We start from the raw sequence: 21,777 nt of genomic DNA, 5'->3' as shown, positions 1-21,777 counted from the left end.
TCTTAAAATGTGATCAAACTTTTAAGTTCTACCATTTTTATTACATTGTTTTTGTTTTTAAATAAGAATGTCAATTGTATTGTAGAAAACGTACCAAACTTCTCGAAACGATAACAATGTGGACAAGTTCGCCCTTATCGTCCGAAAAGGGAGAGAACGATGTATTTTAGAAGAGCGCATTAAAACTCCGGTTACGTTATATTAGAGTGAGACTAACTGTCTTGTTAGACGCAAAATTTTATCTGATGTTCTAGGTGTTTCTGCTGCATTATAGCCTTTAAAGTTAAGAGTAAAAGCTATATGTAATCGGGAGTAATCCATTTAACTCTGATCGAAAAACTAGTTGTATAACTGAAGCGTAAATTTCTCAAATATCTGGGAATTTACTTTCTAATCTTATGATAACCAGGAACATCAATAACTAAACAACTGTATGAAACGTATTTATTTCTTCCCGTATGCTCCTGAAACGGCGTTAGTTAGAACAACGTCCAAGATTTCTCAAAGTCTAATCACAGTTTAGGGGTTCGAGTTTGTCCGAAAATGCGCGATCCTTGTTGGACATCGCTTGGTGTGTACAACGTCTGCCGTTAACCTAAATCTTACAAAGAGAAATCTAGAAACAGAAGTATCTTCGAATGCTGTTTTCATAAGTCATTATCTTTAGTATTTGGCCGCTACCACTCTTGCTTGTGTTCCGTTATTCTTTGCTGTGCACGTGACACGAAAGTACTTGAACGTGTGCTCACGTTTTAACGATTCAAAGTCCACGTTAACTGTCTATTATCTTGTACATGTGTTGACGAAGTTTCTTAAATTAAAGAACAACGGTATTTTGAGTAATAAACGATTTTAACTAAATTAACTAGAAGAAATACGAAACAAATACTTATAAAATGTCACTCTGAAAAGAAAATGCATTAAAATACCTCTCAAAGAAAACTACAATAGAATAATACAAGCCATCTTCTTGTCTAACCAATAAGGAAAGTAACCAGTTTCTTCTTAAACTGTTGGTTGAGCTATTATGTGTCATGATTTGCATACGAGCAACTTAGGACAGTGGAGAATTCGCATTTCTTATCTCTGTAGTCGCAGTATTTTATCGCAATGTCCCTCTTTTCTTCCAATGCAGTCATAACAGAGAGCAAAACCGAGACACTTTTTTTCCATACATTGTAGACGCAACTATGCGTCGATTTCTCAAGGCAATTTAACGCAAAGAAAATCCCATTTTTGCAGACAAGTGAAGTTTTGCAAAGTGGAGCACTTTTCAGGGAATTACAGTTCAAAGAAGAGCTCCCTTCTTCCGAGCAGTGTATAATTCTCTCACAATATAATACAAAATATTTTCGTGTTATTCAAAATAAATAGACCAATTTCAAATACGAATTTTAAAATCACACTTTCTAGAAAGAAAGACGATGCAGAAATTTTACGAACGGAAAACATATAAAAATCCACTGTTTCATTTTAATTATGTATTTATTTAAAATTACAGTGTTGTGCCTTTCTTACATCTGTAAAACCCAGATATTTATTGCGCGGAATATTGCAGTTTTACTGAAACAACACAACGACAATTATGTTCAACAGGTTTAAACTTTTCATGCACCGAAAGAGAAATATGCGCATATTTCTCCTCGCTGATGCCAAGTATATATTACTGAAACGTAGCTTACGTTAAAACTCAGTGTGTGTGTGTCACGTTACGGCCTAGTTCTCGAAACAGACGGAGTCATGAAAGCCTAAATGCATTTATCCAGATAGAATGGTAGTTCCATTAGGGTCTTCCCATTACGATTTTTAGTGACGCGGTGGGTACAAGAAATCCAAGTGCAGTGACATCTCACAAGTGACTAGCGAGTATAATAAGTCTAAAACAAGCTTCAGACACACAGTGTGAGATCCAAGTGCATAAAACATAGAACGAATATCGATTCAGTTTTAAACACGTATCGTTTTCGAATTAGCAATTTTCTATCAGCAACGTGTTCAATTAAAGACAACCGCTTTAACAAACGCAGACTCTAAACTAAGAAATCAACAAACGTTTTGTTGTCTGTTCGTTTCATACTTTCAGCAGATAGACTAACAACAATGTCAGGTTATACATTTGTTCGTGAAGTCATTATTGGAACGTAGTATTACGAAAAAGCACTGGCTTTCCAATATAGTACAAGTTGTTAATCTAACTGATTTTTCCCTATAATTATTCTACGAAAACGCTAATAATTCATTTCACAAATGATCTTAACTTTGATTGGCTCATAGAGGAATTTACCGACTGCCTCTGTTGGACATTTCCCAGAATTTATTTATTTCAGTCAGCTGTAAAATACTGTCATGCCCCATCATTATCGAAAGCAAACAAGAAATGGCTAACAGATGTTTTAACATTAAAAACGTTTCTCTTATACCCAATATTTCATCGAGAAACAAAACTAAGAGCGACAACTCGCACTAAAATTAATGCACCACAAAAGTGGACCTGAGAGTCGCTTCTTCAAGTCTATTCTTTATCCATAGATTGTTGTCTCACAAAAGTGAGACTTCAAAAATTCGCCTATAGGCTCATTGTAATGTTCCCCTCCACGGTAATCTTTAGTAAAAGGCGAAAGATTAATACGAATTGAAGGGAAACCTGAGCATTGAAGTTACTTTTCCCAAACGCCTCTACTTATACAAACAATTTCTAAACGTTTCGTGGGTGTTACACGAATTAGACATCGTCATGTAGATTTCACCTTCATACTTCTTAAAATGTGATCAAACTTTTAAGTTCTACCATTTTTATTACATTGTTTTGTTTTAAATAAGAATGTCAATTGTATTGTAGAAAACGTACCAAACTTCTCGAAACGATAACAATGTGGACAAGTTCGCCCTTATCGTCCGAAAAGGGAGAGAACGATGTATTTTTAGAAGAGCGCATTAAAACTCCGGTTACGTTATATTAGAGTGAGACTAACTGTCTTGTTAGACGCAAAATTTTATCTGATGTTCTAGGTGTTTCTGCTGCATTATAGCCTTTAAAGTTAAGAGTAAAAAGCTATATGTAATCGGGAGTAATCCATTTAACTCTGATCGAAAAACTAGTTGTATAACTGAAGCGTAAATTTCTCAAATATCTGGGAATTTACTTTCTAATCTTATGATAACCAGGAACATCAATAACTAAACAACTGTATGAAACGTATTTATTTCTTCCCGTATGCTCCTGAAACGGCGTTAGTTAGAACAACGTCCAAGATTTCTCAAAGTCTAATCACAGTTTAGGGGTTCGAGTTTGTCCGAAAATGCGCGATCCTTGTTGGACATCGCTTGGTGTGTACAACGTCTGCCGTTAACCTAAATCTTACAAAGAGAAATCTAGAAACAGAAGTATCTTCGAATGCTGTTTTCATAAGTCATTATCTTTAGTATTTGGCCGCTACCACTCTTGCTTGTGTTCCGTTATTCTTTGCTGTGCACGTGACACGAAAGTACTTGAACGTGTGCTCACGTTTTAACGATTCAAAGTCCACGTTAACTGTCTATTATCTTGTACATGTGTTGACGAAGTTTCTTAAATTAAAGAACAACGGTATTTTGAGTAATAAACGATTTTAACTAAATTAACTAGAAGAAATACGAAACAAATACTTATAAAAATGTCACTTTGAAAAGAAAATGCATTAAAATACCTCTCAGAGAAAACTACGATAGAATAATACAAGCCATCTTCTTGTCTGACCAATAAAGAAAGTAACCAGTTTCTTCTTAAACTGTTGGTTGAGCTATTATGTGTCATGATTTGCATACGAGCAACTTAGGACAGTGGAGAATTCGCATTTCTTATCTCTGTAGTCGCAGTATTTTATCGCAATGTCCCTCTTTTCTTCCAATGCAGTCATAACAGAGAGCAAAACCGAGACACTTTTTTTCCATACATTGTAGACGCAACTATGCGCCGATTTCTCAAGGCAATTTAACGCAAAGAAAATCCCATTTTTGCAGACAAGTGAAGTTTTTGCAAAGTGGAGCACTTTTTCAGGGAATTACAGTTCAAAGAAGAGCTCCCTTCTTCCGAGCAGTGTATAATTCTCTCACAATATAATACAAAATATTTTCGTGTTATTCAAAATAAATAGAACAATTTCAAATACGAATTTTTAAAATCACACTTTCTAGAAAGAAAGACGATGCAGAAATTTTACGAACGGAAAACATATCAAAAATCTACTGTTTCATTATAATTATGTATTTATTTAAAATTACAGTGTTGTGCCTTTCTTACATCTGTAAAACCCAGATATTTATTGCGCGGAATATTGCAGTTTTACTGAAACAACACAACGACAATTATGTTCAACAGGTTTAAACTTTTCATGCACCGAAAGAGAAATATGCGCATATTTCTCCTCGCTGATGCCAAGTATATATTACTGAAACGTAGCTTACGTTAAAAACTCAGTGTGTGTGTGTCACGTTACGGCCTAGTTCTCGAAACAGGCGGAGTCACGAAAGCCTAAATGCATTTATCCAGATAGAATGGTAGTTCCATTAGAGTCTTCCCATTACGATTTTTAGTGACGCGGTGGGTACAAGAAATCCAAGTGCAGTGACATCTCACAAGTGACTAGCGAGTATAATAAGTCTAAAACAAGCTTCAGACACACAGTGTGAGATCCATGTGCATAAAAACATAGAACGAATATCGATTCAGTTTTAAACACGTATCGTTTTCGAATTAGCAATTTTCTATCAGCAACGTGTTCAATTAAAGACAACCGCTTTAACAAACGCAGACTCTAAACTAAGAAATCAACAAACGTTTTGTTGTCTGTTCGTTTCATACTTTCAGCAGATAGACTAACAACAATGTCAGGTTATACATTTGTTCGTGAAGTCATTATTGGAACGTAGTATTACAAAAAAGCACTGGCTTTCCAATATAGTACAAGTTGTTAATCTAACTGATTTTTCCCTATAATTATTCTACGAAAACGCTAATAATTCATTTCACAAATGATCTTAACTTTGATTGGCTCATAGAGGAATTTACCGACTGCCTCTGTTGGACATTTCCCAGAATTTATTTATTTCAGTCAGCTGTAAAATAGCTGTCATGCCCCATCATTATCGAAAGCAAACAAGAAATGGCTAACAGATGTTTTAACATTAAAAACGTTTCTCTTATACCCAATATTTCATCGAGAAACAAAACTAAGAGCGACAACTCGCACTAAAATTAATGCACCACAAAAGTGAACCTGAGAGTCATTACGATTTTTAGTGACGCGGTGGGTACAAGAAATCCAAGTGCAGTGACATCTCACAAGTGACTAGCGAGTATAATAAGTCTAAAACAAGCTTCAGACACACAGTGTGAGATCCAAGTGCATAAAAACATAGAACGAATATCGATTCAGTTTTAAACACGTATCGTTTTCGAATTAGCAATTTTCTATCAGCAACGTGTTCAATTAAAGACAACCGCTTTAACAAAGGCAGACTCTAAATTAAGAAATCAACAAACGTTTTGTTGTCTGTTCGTTTCATAATTTCAGCAGATAAACTAACCTCAATGTCAGGTTATACATTTGTTCGTGAAGTCATTCAATAATGTAGTATTACGAAAAAGCACTGGCTTTCCAATATAGTACAAGTTGTTAATCTAACTGATTTTTCCCTATAATTATTCTACGAAAACGCTAATAATTCATTTCACAAATGATCTTAACTTTGATTGGCTCATAGAGGAATTTACCGACTGCCTCTGTTGGACATTTCCCAGAATTTATTTATTTCAGTCAGCTGTAAAATACATGCATGCCCCATCATTATCGAAAGCAAACAAGAAATGGCTAACAGATGTTTTAACATTAAAAACGTTTCTCTTATACCCAATATTTCATCGAGAAACAAAACTAAGAGCGACAACTCGCACTAAAATTAATGCACCACAAAAGTGGACCTGAGAGTCGCTTCTTCAAGTCTATTTTTATCCATAGATTGTTGTCTCACAAAAGTGAGACTTCAAAAATTCGCCTATAGGCTCATTGTAATGTTCCCTCCACGGTAATCTTTAGTAAAGGCGAAAGATTAATACGAATTGAAGGGAAACCTGAGCATTGAAGTTACTTTTCCCAAACGCCTCTACTTATACAAACAATTTCTAAACGTTTCGTGGGTGTTACACGAATTAGACATCGTCATGTAGATTTCACCTTCATACTTCTTAAAATGTGATCAAACTTTTAAGTTCTACCATTTTTATTACATTGTTTTTGTTTTTAAATAAGAATGTCAATTGTATTGTAGAAAACGTACCAAACTTCTCGAAACGATAACAATGTGGACAAGTTCGCCCTTATCGTCCGAAAAGGAGAGAACGATGTATTTTAGAAGAGCGCATTAAAACTCCGGTTACGTTATATTAGAGTGAGACTAACTGTCTTGTTAGACGCAAAATTTTATCTGATGTTCTAGGTGTTTCTGCTGCATTATAGCCTTTAAAGTTAAGAGTAAAAGCTATATGTAATCGGGAGTAATCCATTTAACTCTGATCGAAAAACTAGTTGTATAACTGAAGCGTAAATTTCTCAAATATCTGGGAATTTACTTTCTAATCTTATGATAACCAGGAACATCAATAACTAAACAACTGTATGAAACGTATTTATTTCTTCCCGTATGCTCCTGAAACGGCGTTAGTTAGAACAACGTCCAAGATTTCTCAAAGTCTAATCACAGTTTAGGGGTTCGAGTTTGTCCGAAAATGCGCGATCCTTGTTGGACATCGCTTGGTGTGTACAACGTCTGCCGTTAACCTAAATCTTACAAAGAGAAATCTAGAAACAGAAGTATCTTCGAATGCTGTTTTCATAAGTCATTATCTTTAGTATTTGGCCGCTACCACTCTTGCTTGTGTTCCGTTATTCTTTGCTGTGCACGTGACACGAAAGTACTTGAACGTGTGCTCACGTTTTAACGATTCAAAGTCCACGTTAACTGTCTATTATCTTGTACATGTGTTGACGAAGTTTCTTAAATTAAAGTACAACGGTATTTTGAGTAATAAACGATTTTAACTAAATTAACTAGAAGAGATACGAAACAAATACTTATAAAATGTCACTCTGAAAAGAAAATGCATTAAAATACCTCTCAAAGAAAACTACAATAGAATAATACAAGCCATCTTCTTGTCTAACCAATAAGGAAAGTAACCAGTTTCTTCTTAAACTGTTGGTTGAGCTATTATGTGTCATGATTTGCATACGAGCAACTTAGGACAGTGGAGAATTCGCATTTCTTATCTCTGTAGTCGCAGTATTTTATCGCAATGTCCCTCTTTTCTTCCAATGCAGTCATAACAGAGAGCAAAACCGAGACACTTTTTTCCATACATTGTAGACGCAACTATGCGTCGATTTCTCAAGGCAATTTAACGCAAAGAAAATCCCATTTTGCAGACAAGTGAAGTTTTGCAAAGTGGAGCACTTTTCAGGGAATTACAGTTCAAAGAAGAGCTCCCTTCTTCCGAGCAGTGTATAATTCTCTCACAATATAATACAAAATATTTTCGTGTTATTCAAAATAAATAGACCAATTTCAAATACGAATTTTTAAAATCACACTTTCTAGAAAGAAAGACGATGCAGAAATTTTACGAACGGAAAACATATAAAAAATCCACTGTTTCATTTTAATTATGTATTTATTTAAAATTACAGTGTTGTGCCTTTCTTACATCTGTAAAACCCAGATATTTATTGCGCGGAATATTGCAGTTTTACTGAAACAACACAACGACAATTATGTTCAACAGGTTTAAACTTTTCATGCACCGAAAGAGAAATATGCGCATATTTCTCCTCGCTGATGCCAAGTATATATTACTGAAACGTAGCTTACGTTAAAAATTAAGTGTGTGTGTGTCACGTTACGGCCTAGTTCTCGAAACAGACGGAGTCATGAAAGCCTAAATGCATTTATCCAGATAGAATGGTAGTTCCATTAGGGTCTTCCATTACGATTTTTAGTGACGCGGTGGGTACAAGAAATCCAAGTGCAGTGACATCTCACAAGTGACTAGCGAGTATAATAAGTCTAAAACAAGCTTCAGACACACAAACGCATTAAACCAGAAATCAACAAACGTTTTGGAGACCATATCTACTATACTTTCACAAAGTAGATAAATTTAAATAACACACGTTGTTATCTGTACCGTAATTATTGAACAGTAGTATTACAAAAAAAAAGAATCATTTTCCAATATAGTATAAGAAAGACTAACTGATTTTTCCTGTGAGATCCAAGTGCATAAAAACATAGAACGAATATCGATTCAGTTTTAAACACGTATCGTTTTCGAATTAGCAATTTTCTATCAGCAACGTGTTCAATTAAAGACAACCGCTTTAACAAACGCAGACTCTAAACTAAGAAATCAACAAACGTTTTGTTGTCTGTTCGTTTCATACTTTCAGCAGATAGACTAACAACAATGTCAGGTTATACATTTGTTCGTGAAGTCATTATTGGAACGTAGTATTACGAAAAAAGCACTGGCTTTCCAATATAGTACAAGTTGTTAATCTAACTGATTTTTCCCTATAATTATTCTACGAAAACGCTAATAATTCATTTCACAAATGATCTTAACTTTGATTGGCTCATAGAGGAATTTACCGACTGCCTCTGTTGGACATTTCCCAGAATTTATTTATTTCAGTCAGCTGTAAAATAGCTGTCATGCCCCATCATTATCGAAAGCAAACAAGAAATGGCTAACAGATGTTTTAACATTAAAAACGTTTCTCTTATACCCAATATTTCATCGAGAAACAAAACTAAGAGCGACAACTCGCACTAAAATTAATGCACCACAAAAGTGGACCTGAGAGTCGCTTCTTCAAGTCTATTTTTATCCATAGATTGTTGTCTCACAAAAGTGAGACTTCAAAAATTCGCCTATAGGCTCATTGTAATGTTTCCCTCCACGGTAATCTTTAGTAAAGGCGAAAGATTAATACGAATTGAAGGGAAACCTGAGCATTGAAGTTACTTTTCCCAAACGCCTCTACTTATACAAACAATTTCTAAACGTTTCGTGGGTGTTACACGAATTAGACATCGTCATGTAGATTTCACCTTCATACTTCTTAAAATGTGATCAAACTTTTAAGTTCTACCATTTTTATTACATTGTTTTTGTGTTTAAATAAGAATGTCAATTGTATTGTAGAAAACGTACCAAACTTCTCGAAACGATAACAATGTGGACAAGTTCGCCCTTATCGTCCGAAAAGGGAGAGAACGATGTATTTTTAGAAGAGCGCATTAAAACTCCGGTTACGTTATATTAGAGTGAGACTAACTGTCTTGTTAGACGCAAAATTTTATCTGATGTTCTAGGTGTTTCTGCTGCATTATAGCCTTTAAAGTTAAGAGTAAAAAGCTATATGTAATCGGGAGTAATCCATTTAACTCTGATCGAAAAACTAGTTGTATAACTGAAGCGTAAATTTCTCAAATATCTGGGAATTTACTTTCTAATCTTATGATAACCAGGAACATCAATAACTAAACAACTGTATGAAACGTATTTATTTCTTCCCGTATGCTCCTGAAACGGCGTTAGTTAGAACAACGTCCAAGATTTCTCAAAGTCTAATCACAGTTTAGGGGTTCGAGTTTGTCCGAAAATGCGCGATCCTTGTTGGACATCGCTTGGTGTGTACAACGTCTGCCGTTAACCTAAATCTTACAAAGAGAAATCTAGAAACAGAAGTATCTTCGAATGCTGTTTTCATAAGTCATTATCTTTAGTATTTGGCCGCTACCACTCTTGCTTGTGTTCCGTTATTCTTTGCTGTGCACGTGACACGAAAGTACTTGAACGTGTGCTCACGTTTTAACGATTCAAAGTCCACGTTAACTGTCTATTATCTTGTACATGTGTTGACGAAGTTTCTTAAATTAAAGTACAACGGTATTTTGAGTAATAAACGATTTTAACTAAATTAACTAGAAGAGATACGAAACAAATACTTATAAAAATGTCACTCTGAAAAGAAAATGCATTAAAATACCTCTCAAAGAAAACTACAATAGAATAATACAAGCCATCTTCTTGTCTAACCAATAAGGAAAGTAACCAGTTTCTTCTTAAACTGTTGGTTGAGCTATTATGTGTCATGATTTGCATACGAGCAACTTAGGACAGTGGAGAATTCGCATTTCTTATCTCTGTAGTCGCAGTATTTTATCGCAATGTCCCTCTTTTCTTCCAATGCAGTCATAACAGAGAGCAAAACCGAGACACTTTTTTTCCATACATTGTAGACGCAACTATGCGTCGATTTCTCAAGGCAATTTAACGCAAAGAAAATCCCATTTTTGCAGACAAGTGAAGTTTTTGCAAAGTGGAGCACTTTTTCAGGGAATTACAGTTCAAAGAAGAGCTCCCTTCTTCCGAGCAGTGTATAATTCTCTCACAATATAATACAAAATATTTTCGTGTTATTCAAAATAAATAGACCAATTTCAAATACGAATTTTTAAAATCACACTTTCTAGAAAGAAAGACGATGCAGAAATTTTACGAACGGAAAACATATAAAAAATCCACTGTTTCATTTTAATTATGTATTTATTTAAAATTACAGTGTTGTGCCTTTCTTACATCTGTAAAACCCAGATATTTATTGCGCGGAATATTGCAGTTTTACTGAAACAACACAACGACAATTATGTTCAACAGGTTTAAACTTTTCATGCACAGAAAGAGAAATATGCGCATATTTCTCCTCGCTGATGCCAAGTATATATTACTGAAACGTAGCTTACGTTAAAACTCAGTGTGTACGTTACGGCCTAGTTAAACAGACGGAGTCTTGAAAGCCTAAATGCATTTATCGAGATAGAATGGTAGTTCCATTAGGGTCTTCCATTACGATTTTTAGTGACGCGGTGGGTACAAGAAATCCAAGTGCAGTGACATCTCACAAGTGACTAGCGAGTATAATAAGTCTAAAACAAGCTTCAGACACACAGTGTGAGATCCATGTGCATAAAAACATAGAACGAATATCGATTCAGTTTTAAACACGTATCGTTTTCGAATTAGCAATTTTCTATCAGCAACGTGTTCAATTAAAGACAACCGCTTTAACAAACGCAGACTCTAAACTAAGAAATCAACAAACGTTTTGTTGTCTGTTCGTTTCATACTTTCAGCAGATAGACTAACAACAATGTCAGGTTATACATTTGTTCGTGAAGTCATTATTGGAACGTAGTATTACGAAAAAAGCACTGGCTTTCCAATATAGTACAAGTTGTTAATCTAACTGATTTTTCCCTATAATTATTCTACGAAAACGCTAATAATTCATTTCACAAATGATCTTAACTTTGATTGGCTCATAGAGGAATTTACCGACTGCCTCTGTTGGACATTTCCCAGAATTTATTTATTTCAGTCAGCTGTAAAATAGCTGTCATGCCCCATCATTATCGAAAGCAAACAAGAAATGGCTAACAGATGTTTTAACATTAAAACGTTTCTCTTATACCCAATATTTCATCGAGAAACAAAACTAAGAGCGACAACTCGCACTAAAATTAATGCACCACAAAAGTGGACCTGAGAGTCGCTTCTTCAAGTCTATTTTTATCCATAGATTGTTGTCTCACAAAAGTGAGACTTCAAAAATTCGCCTATAGGCTCATTGTAATGTTCCCTCCACGGTAATCTTTAGTAAAGGCGAAAGATTAATACGAATTGAAGGGAAACCTGAGCATTGAAGTTACTTTTCCCAAACGCCTCTACTTATACAAACAATTTCTAAACGTTTCGTGGGTGTTACACGAATTAGACATCGTCATGTAGATTTCACCTTCATACTTCTTAAAATGTGATCAAACTTTTAAGTTCTACCATTTTATTACATTGTTTTGTTTTTTAAATAAGAATGTCAATTGTATTGTAGAAAACGTACCAAACTTCTCGAAACGATAACAATGTGGACAAGTTCGCCCTTATCGTCCGAAAAGGGAGAGAACGATGTATTTTTAGAAGAGCGCATTAAAACTCCGGTTACGTTATATTAGAGTGAGACTAACTGTCTTGTTAGACGCAAAATTTTATCTGATGTTCTAGGTGTTTCTGCTGCATTATAGCCTTTAAAGTTAAGAGTAAAAAAGCTATATGTAATCGGGAGTAATCCATTTAACTCTGATCGAAAAACTAGTTGTATAACTGAAGCGTAAATTTCTCAAATATCTGGGAATTTACTTTCTAATCTTATGATAACCAGGAACATCAATAACTAAACAACTGTATGAAACGTATTTATTTCTTCCCGTATGCTCCTAAAACGGCGTTAGTTAGAACAACGTCCAAGATTTCTCAAAGTCTAATCACAGTTTAGGGGTTCGAGTTTGTCCGAAAATGCGCGATCCTTGTTGGACATCGCTTGGTGTGTACAACGTCTGCCGTTAACCTAAATCTTACAAAGAGAAATCTAGAAACAGAAGTATCTTCGAATGCTGTTTTCATAAGTCATTATCTTTAGTATTTGGCCGCTACCACTCTTGCTTGTGTTCCGTTATTCTTTGCTGTGCACGTGACACGAAAGTACTTGAACGTGTGCTCACGTTTTAACGATTCAAAGTCCACGTTAACTGTCTATTATCTTGTACATGTGTTGACGAAGTTTCTTAAATTAAAGTACAACGGTATTTTGAGTAATAAACGATTTTAACTAAATTAACTAGAAGAGATACGAAACAAATACTTATAAAATGTCACTCTGAAAAGAAAATGCATTAAAATACCTCTCAAAGAAAACTACAATAGAATAATAAAAGCCATCTTCTTGTCTAACCAATAAGGAAAGTAACCAGTTTCTTCTTAAACTGTTGGTTGAGCTATTATGTGTCATGATTTGCATACGAGCAACTTAGGACAGTGGAGAATTCGCATTTCTTATCTCTGTAGTCGCAGTATTTTATCGCAATGTCCCTCTTTTCTTCCAATGCAGTCATAACAGAGAGCAAAACCGAGACACTTTTTTTCCATACATTGTAGACGCAACTATGCGTCGATTTCTCAAGGCAATTTAACGCAAAGAAAATCCCATTTTTGCAGACAAGTGAAGTTTTGCAAAGTGGAGCACTTTTCAGGGAATTACAGTTCAAAGAAGAGCTCCCTTCTTCCGAGCAGTGTATAATTCTCTCACAATATAATACAAAATATTTTCGTGTTATTCAAAATAAATAGACCAATTTCAAATACGAATTTTTAAAATCACACTTTCTAGAAAGAAAGACGATGCAGAAATTTTACGAACGGAAAACATATAAAAATCCACTGTTTCATTTTAATTATGTATTTATTTAAAATTACAGTGTTGTGCCTTTCTTACATCTGTAAAACCCAGATATTTATTGCGCGGAATATTGCAGTTTTACTGAAACAACACAACGACAATTATGTTCAACAGGTTTAAACTTTTCATGCACCGAAAGAGAAATATGCGCATATTTCTCCTCGCTGATGCCAAGTATATATTACTGAAACGTAGCTTACGTTAAAAACTCAGTGTGTGTGTGTCACGTTACGGCCTAGTTCTCGAAACAGACGGAGTCATGAAAGCCTAAATGCATTTATCCAGATAGAATGGTAGTTCCATTAGGGTCTTCCATTACGATTTTTTAGTGACGCGGTGGGTACAAGAAATCCAAGTGCAGTGACATCTCACAAGTGACTAGCGAGTATAATAAGTCTAAAACAAGCTTCAGACACACAGTGTGAGATCCATGTGCATAAAAACATAGAACGAATATCGATTCAGTTTTAAACACGTATCGTTTTCGAATTAGCAATTTTCTATCAGCAACGTGTTCAATTAAAGACAACCGCTTTAACAAACGCAGACTCTAAACTAAGAAATCAACAAACGTTTTGTTGTCTGTTCGTTTCATACTTTCAGCAGATAGACTAACAACAATGTCAGGTTATACATTTGTTCGTGAAGTCATTATTGGAACGTAGTATTACGAAAAAGCACTGGCTTTCCAATATAGTACAAGTTGTTAATCTAACTGATTTTTCCCTATAATTATTCTACGAAAACGCTAATAATTCATGCTAATAAGCAAACAAGAAATGGCTGATAGATGTTTTAACATTAAAAATGTTTCTCCTTTTCCCAATATTTCATCGAGAAACAAAACATGATACTAAGAGCGACAATTCGCACTAAAATTCATGCACCACAAAAGTGGACCGGAGAGTCGCTTCTTCAAGTCTATTTTTATTCATAGATTGTTGTCTCACAAAAGTGAGACTTGAAAAATTCGCCTATGGGCTCTTTGTAATGTTCCCCTCCACGGTAATCTTTAGTAAAAGGCGAAAGATTAATACGAATTGAAGGGAAACCTGAGCATAGAAGTTACTAAACTAAACTAAACTAACGTGGCAGGGGTTCAGTTTAGAGAGAGAGAAATCAGAAGGGTTCTCTCTCCAACTAAGGTTTTCAAAAACTTTGTAGTTCCTCTTCGTCCCCTTTCGTGGATTGTTATTAAGATTAAGTGGCGTTTTTTTTTGTAATTATTTTAATAAATTACTTATCGTTATTATTCTTGACTTTTTAGGTGGAGAATGTCTCTCTAAATGTTGTTTTGGGTGGAGGCAAAGGCAGCAGTGGAAAGAAAGGCCGGGACCTGTCCCGAAAGGAAAAAGTTAGGCAGATGTGAACATGAATGTAATTCATTCAAATGCAGATCAAATCAAACGGCCCGATTCAGGGTCTGGCACAAAAGTTGCCTGGGTTGGGATCTAGAAATCCAATGCCTGAAGATTTTGATGTGGGGGGAAACGGGAGTGCCCCGAGAAAACCCACTTTCACACGACAGGCGCCGAAAGTTTTGCCTGTCGTGTGCCCTGTACCTGAAAAAAAGGAATTCATGTTAATAACATGGATTTTATTTATTTAGATTCTTTGTTGAGTGGATTGTGATTCTTGAAATATGTTGTAAGGTGATATGTATTTTGTTGGTGCACTTGATAATTTGTGTAGTGATGCCGTTAGTTTGTTTCTATTTTCTGCTTTTAGATAATATTTGAGAGAAAGTTCTGTTATTCTATCTCTTATAGTTGGTAAATTACTAATTTGGTGTAGATAATTTGTTGGCGTAAATGATGGTAAACTGAATGCGGATTTTAATATTCTGTTTTGTTGTACTTGGATTTTTTGGAGTGTGTTGTTTGACATATTGTATGTTACTTGACATCCGTACTCTATTAGTGGACAGATGTAAGCCTTGTATATTTGTATTATGGTGTTCGGTGCGCATTTCGATTGTTTACCAGTTATAGTCTTTAGATATGAAATCCTTTTTCTGATTGATGAGTGTATATTGTTTATGTATTTTTTCCATGTTACTTTTATGTCGAAAGTGACGCCAAGGAATGTGATGTTTTTGCTCATGTTAATGGTTGTGTTTCCAAGTGATAGTTTTATTTTTTCTAGATTTTTTCTTTGCTTCTTTAGTTTTCTATAGAAGGTGATTGCTTGTGTTTTTGTCGGATTTAACACGACCCTCCACTTGTTGCTCCATGTTGAGACGTTGTTTAGTGATTCTTGTACGCGAGACATGGCCATTACTGGGTTTCTGGAGGTGCTCCAGATTGCGATGTCGTCTGCGTATTGTGAATTGTGTGTGTATGTTAGATTTGGAAAAGGTATGTCACTGACGAAAATTATGTATAGAAGTGGAGAGAGGACTGATCCTTGGGGCACTCCTGCCGTTATATTAAATAATTTGGATATAGTTTTATTGACTTTTACTTGTGCTGTTCTATTGGTTAAGAAATTTGAAATCCATTTGACTATCGTGGGATTTATTTGTAGGTGATTTAGTTTGTATATGATGGCGCTGTGCCAAACGCTGTCGAATGCTTTTTTGACATCTAGGAATACCCCGATGGTTACTTGGTTGTTGTTGTAAGCTTTGTAGATTGATTCGGTGAGTCGTGTGAGGTGATCTGTTGTTTGTCTATTTTTTCTGGAGGCATTTTGAGATTCTGGAAGGATGTTATTCGATTCGCAAAAATGGAGGAGATGGTTGGAGATTATTCTCTCCATCAGTTTGTCAAGGCAGCTTAACAGACTGATGGGGCGGAAATTATCTGGATTTGTTCTGTTAGTTTGTTTCTTGGGGATCGTTGTTATGATGGCTTTTTTCCACGTGTCAGGGTAATACCCGGTCGCTAGTGAAATGTTCATGATGTTTGTGAGGTGTTGTAGTAGGAGAGTGGAACTTTTTTTGAGAATAATATTTGGTATTTGGTCATGTCCGGGGGAAGTGTTCTTCAAGTTTTTGATATTAATCTTTAGTTCGGTTGTGGTTATTTTTCTATTGATTGAATTTGAGTATGCTTCTAGTGTCTCGCCGGGAAATCCTGGTGAGAATGAAGCTTGGTTTGTATTTATGTAGTTGTTGACATGGTGTTGGTGTTGTGTGTCGAAATTTACTGAGTTTAAATCGCTAAAAGAGGATTTGTAATAGTCAGCTTTCTCTTCGTCCGTCCTTGCGATTTTATTGTTGTGTGTGATATGTTGTAGCATGTGATTTGTGTTTTTGTCTGAAGCAATACTCTTGAATTTTTTTCCAGAATTCTTTTGGATTGTTCTTGGTTTTTTCTAAGTTTTTACAGAAGTTATGCCAATTGTTTTCTCTAACTTTTTTAATTTCTTGTTTAATTTTTGTATTTGTTCTATTGATTTCTGTTTTAATGTGTGGATCGCGTGTGATGTAGTGTGTTCGTCTTAATTGTTTGCGTTTGATTATTAGTGCGTGAATTTCTGGTGTTAGAGTCGATTGAATAAGTGATTGTTTTCTTTTTTTGATTTAGGAATTGTGTTTTTTATGGCTTTCTTTATGGCTTCTGTAATTTGATCAACATAGTTGTCTAGTTCTGCTTTGTTATTTACATGTTCGATTGGATGGGGTAGGTATGAGTCCAGAGAGGCATTAAAAGTGAGCCAGTCTGTTTCAGTGTAGGTGTATGCGGAAGGAGTCACGTACGCCACAGCAGGGTGGCGCGGGTGAATCATACATGACATGGGGAAGTGGTCACTGGTGATTTCATCATGCACTTTAAAGTTAGATATTCTGTTAACCATGTCCTTGGGTGCAATGATGAAATCGAGTACATCGTATGAGCCGTTAGCGGCTGAGAAGTGTGTAGGTGTATTGTCATTAATTAAGTGCATTTTATTGCTAGAGATAAAAATTTTTATGCACGATCCTCTGCGTGTGTCTCTGTTACCCCTTAATTCTGTGTGCGGTGAATTAAAATCTCCAATAATAATTGGTTTGGGTTTACGATTAACACATTTTTGAAGGAAGTTAATGTCGATATCTTTGGTTGGTGAGCAATATATGGCTAGAATCGGAATAGTTAGCCGGTTGTTAAAGTGTATATTACATAAAATGGTTTCATTAATGTCAGATTTAAAGAAATCTTCTATCGAGATTTGTTAGTTTTTCTATCGAGAAGTTACTTTTCCCAAACGCCTCTACTTATACTAACAATTTCTAAACGTTTCGTGGATGTTACACGAATTAGACATCGTCATATCGATTTCACCTTCATACTTCTTAAAATGTGATCAAACTTTTAAGTTCTACCATTTTATTACATTGTTTTTGTTTTTAAATAAGAATGTCAATTGTATTGTGGAAAACGTACCAAACTTCTCGAAACGATAACAATGTGGACAAGTTCGCTCTTACCGTCCGAAAAGAGAGGGAACGGTATATTTTTGGAAGAGCGCATTAAAACTCCGGTTACGTTATATCAGAGTGAGACTAATTATCTTGTTAGACGCAAAATTTAATTTGATGTTGCAGGTGATTCTCACAGCAGAAAAAAAAATACATTTGGCATTTAAAATATAACCTTGAGTGTAAATGTTATTGTAATTATTCCCACTTTCTAGAACATAAAAGTAATACCCCTTCCAATTAACACCAAAATTAAAATATTGAAAGTACAACTTACAAATAGCTATTTTCTTTGTATGCTGTTGATCACGAATTGAGCACAAAATATTTGCAGAATTCAAAATTCACCTTACAAGTAAATAAATATTAAAATATATACACATATATAAAATTTCATTCCAGTGTTGATAATTAATATATTTACTAGGATGTTCTCCATGTAATGAATGATTTGTTACTGTACCCAAGTATACGAAGTGCAATTAGGCTTCATGTGCATAAAAATGACAAAATTAAATTATCATTGTCTAGTTGAGTAAAATCATAAGGAAAATCTTTGTTTATAAAACTTTATTTTACAGTTCACACCTTTATGTATCTGTGATTAATTTATTTTTGGAGCATCAGGGCTCTCTGGATTTTGTAAATTTTTATGCCAGAATTTTCAAATGAAAGTACAAGGGCTTCTTCGGATCTGTAAGGATTTTGCTGACCAGATTACTTTGAATGTGCATGTATATTGTAAAATTTACTGCTGCACATTTATTTTAATATCTACGTTTTGTTTCCGTTTGATGCATGTGACGTATATTGTTAAATGTGTATTACACGTCTTGCCTATTCTCTAATATGTAGATGATTCTTGAAGGTTAAGATTCAACAATATTCCTTTTACAAAAACATTAGCATGTTTTCGAACATTGTTGAACATCATGGAATCTCACATTAAAACTAGGTGTGTCAACAAATAATAAATTTCCTGTTCATAAAGGTTCATGGATGATTTAGTTCCAGAACAGATATAAGACTCAGTATTCTTTTAAGTTATAAAAGTGTTGTATATAAATTATTAGGTATGATAATTATTATAAATTGTATTGTTGTTTGTATATCAAAATACTTTTATATGAAGAAAGAAAACTGGGTTTCAATTTTGTTGGCAAATAGAAATTTGATAAATAATGAAATTCAAATATGTAACATAAGTAATAATAAACTGGAGACTCCTCCAAGATAAATTATTACATGTATGGGTATGCAAGTATTCTTATTCAAAACGAAATACACAAACACTTCAATTCTGAAAATCTTTCAGCGTCAAAACTTTCTACAGTTAGAGATTGATTGGTTTGGTTTGTTTTGAATTTTGTGCAAAGATACACGAGAATTATCTGCACTAGCCGTTCCTAGTTCAGCAGTGTAAGACTAACGGAAAGGCAGCTCGTCATGACCAGCCACCGCCAACTCTTGGGCTACACTTTTCCAACAAACAGTGGGATTGATCATCATATTACGAGGTCTGTTCAAAAAACACGCGGACTGTTTGAATTGCGCGGCTCCAGTTGATTCCAGGGGAATCCGCTTGGTGTCGCTAGGTTCGCACATATCAGCTGATTACGACGCCATTTCCCGATTGCAGATATCTTCATTTGTGCATTAACTACGCGGTTTTAAGTGAAGTGCGATTTTTTCGTTTGGCGGATTTCAGAATGAATGACCTGAAGGAGCAACGACTTGCTGTGAAATTTTGTGTTAAACTTGAAAAACCTGCGACTGAAACTTTTGCTATGCTTAACACGGCTTACGGTGATGTTGCTGTGAAGCGTACGGCATGTTTCAAGTGGCATGAACGTTTTAAGGATAGTCGACAGTCCATTGAAGATGATGAGCGTCCTGGACGTCCTTCCACGTCAACTGACGACCCACACGTCGACAAAATCAACACCCTGGTGCGGGCAAATCGACGTCTGACTGTCAGGGAGCTTGCTGAAGAGTGTGGGATATCAGTTGGATCTTGTTACGAGATTTTGACCGAAAAATTGAAAATGCACCGCGTTGCTGCGAAATTTGTGCCTCAGAACTCGTAAGTTTTTGGCCAAACACTCGATCACCGTTCTTCCCCACCCTCCCTTCTCACCTGACGTTGCTCCTTGCGATTTTTTCTTGTTCCCCAAACTCAAAAGATTCTTGAAAGGAAGAAGATTTGAGACGATTCCCGAGATTAAGGCAAATGCGACGAAAAAGCTGGTGGACATTACAAAAGAAGCGTACCAGGACTGTTTCAACAAGTGAAAACACCGTTGGGATAAGTGTGTGCGTTGGGGAGGAGAGTACTTTGAAGGGGTCCCAGACCTGTAACTTCTCAATAAAGTACTTTTTTTTTTATGACGTTAGTTCGCGTATTTTTTGAACATCCCTCGTATAATTCCCCTACAGATGAAACAGTGAACATGTTTGGTATGACGAAGATTCAAACCAGTGATCCTTGGATTACAATTCGAATGCCTTAATCATCTGGCCATGCCAGGCTTCTCATATTGACTGCATAGATTTACTAAGCAAGTGACAAAATGGTCTTCCAAAACAAAGTGAACAAGATGTTTAGCTCAGGTATCCACTATAAATTGTTATGGGTAATCTTATTGTTAAATTGATATTATTTTTGTACATAGAAAATTCATGATAAAGCTGCATTTCAATTTTTTTTAATAATTAGTTGTGAATTTTGTACAAGTCTTAATTAGAAGCAAAGCTATTAATTATTATTTTGATACAAGTTTGTTTGAAATTCTGTGCAAAGATACACGAGGGCTATCTGTGCTAGCTGTCCATAATTTAGCAGTGCAAGACTAGAAGGAAAGAAACTAGCCATCACCACCCACTGCCAACTCTTCAACTACTCTTTTAACAATAAATAGTGGGATTGACTGTCACATTATAATTCCCCATGGCTGAAAAGGTGAGAATGTTTGTTGTGATGGGGGATTCAATCCATTTTATACAAGTAAATTATCAATGTATATAAAGACTAATTTATTTATTGATTAATTAATATATGACATTGGTGGATTAAAAAATGAAAACCAATTTGTTTGTTTAATGTCAGGAACTTCATCAAAAAATCATGTGAAACTGGTGACATGTTGTCAAACAGTAATCGCAGGCTTCTTATGTTTACAGTTAACCAGTCAATCTCCTCATCTTGATTATGATGTTTTATTTTATAACAAGACATGTAACTCATGATACCTAATTGCCTTTTATGAGACATGTTTTTATATGAATTGAATGATCAAAACACGCACCTGACCGTTTGGAATCGGATATAGTCAGAACTGTGTTCTTACTGTGCAAACCTTTCCTAACTTAATATGCATTTTTATTATATAAAAAATATTTATGGGAAAAATAATGATCATTAATCTTATTAATAAAACATGGAAAATACTGTTATAAGCTGTATTTTTGAAGTTCTAATTTGTTTGTTTGAGGGAGATGTAGGTTGTAATGGTGACCTAAACTTGAAAGGCTTAGAACACCTAGAAAGTTCGAAAGGAATTTGACGTCAGATTTCCTAATACATTCTACGGGTAGATTATAAATACACGGTTTGATGAAACATTAAAATGATATTTAAGGAGATCATGAGGTCTTCCTTGTCAATGCAGCAAATAAGTCAGTTTTCATTTCAACTACAGAGTTGAGGTGTTTTTTTTAAAAAACATTTGCATACAATTTATTATACACCCCAAAACAAAAGGTAACAGTGTCATTTGTACACTTGGCCTACAAGTTACCAGTGTTTAAACTTGTATAGGTTAAGAAACAAATAAACTAACTCATCCTTTGCACCAGATAATTAAAAAAGAACCTACCAACAAAAGAATAGTGCTACAAGAGTGGTGCCAGAAGTGGTATTATTTTGGTGAAAAACAAAGCCTTGACTAAACATTAACTTTCATTCAAGATAACCACAATCACAAA

At 35.0% G+C, this 21,777-nt stretch overlaps 5 non-coding genes across 5 annotated transcripts; all 5 read right to left on the bottom strand.

The window, feature by feature from the left end:
* Window positions 1-2,535: 2,535 nt before the first annotated feature.
* On the bottom strand, window positions 2,536-2,652 carry LOC143254673 (U5 spliceosomal RNA). The gene has a single exon (XR_013030320.1). It is a non-coding gene; the product is annotated as a U5 spliceosomal RNA (small nuclear RNA).
* Window positions 2,653-6,002: 3,350 nt separating this feature from the next.
* Window positions 6,003-6,117, bottom strand: LOC143254652 (U5 spliceosomal RNA). The gene has a single exon (XR_013030306.1). It is a non-coding gene; the product is annotated as a U5 spliceosomal RNA (small nuclear RNA).
* A 2,816-nt stretch (window positions 6,118-8,933) lies between these two features.
* On the bottom strand, window positions 8,934-9,049 carry LOC143254707 (U5 spliceosomal RNA). Its single transcript, XR_013030355.1, has one exon. It is a non-coding gene; the product is annotated as a U5 spliceosomal RNA (small nuclear RNA).
* Window positions 9,050-11,684: 2,635 nt separating this feature from the next.
* On the bottom strand, window positions 11,685-11,799 carry LOC143254650 (U5 spliceosomal RNA). Its single transcript, XR_013030305.1, has one exon. It is a non-coding gene; the product is annotated as a U5 spliceosomal RNA (small nuclear RNA).
* A 2,532-nt stretch (window positions 11,800-14,331) lies between these two features.
* On the bottom strand, window positions 14,332-14,448 carry LOC143254693 (U5 spliceosomal RNA). Its single transcript, XR_013030340.1, has one exon. It is a non-coding gene; the product is annotated as a U5 spliceosomal RNA (small nuclear RNA).
* Between the last annotated feature and the right edge of the window lie 7,329 nt (window positions 14,449-21,777).

The sequence above is a fragment of the Tachypleus tridentatus genome, chromosome 6, assembly GCF_004210375.1.
Source record: "Tachypleus tridentatus isolate NWPU-2018 chromosome 6, ASM421037v1, whole genome shotgun sequence".
Taxonomy (NCBI): Eukaryota; Metazoa; Arthropoda; class Merostomata; order Xiphosura; family Limulidae; genus Tachypleus; species Tachypleus tridentatus.
This window is presented reverse-complemented; position numbering and strand designations above follow the sequence as displayed.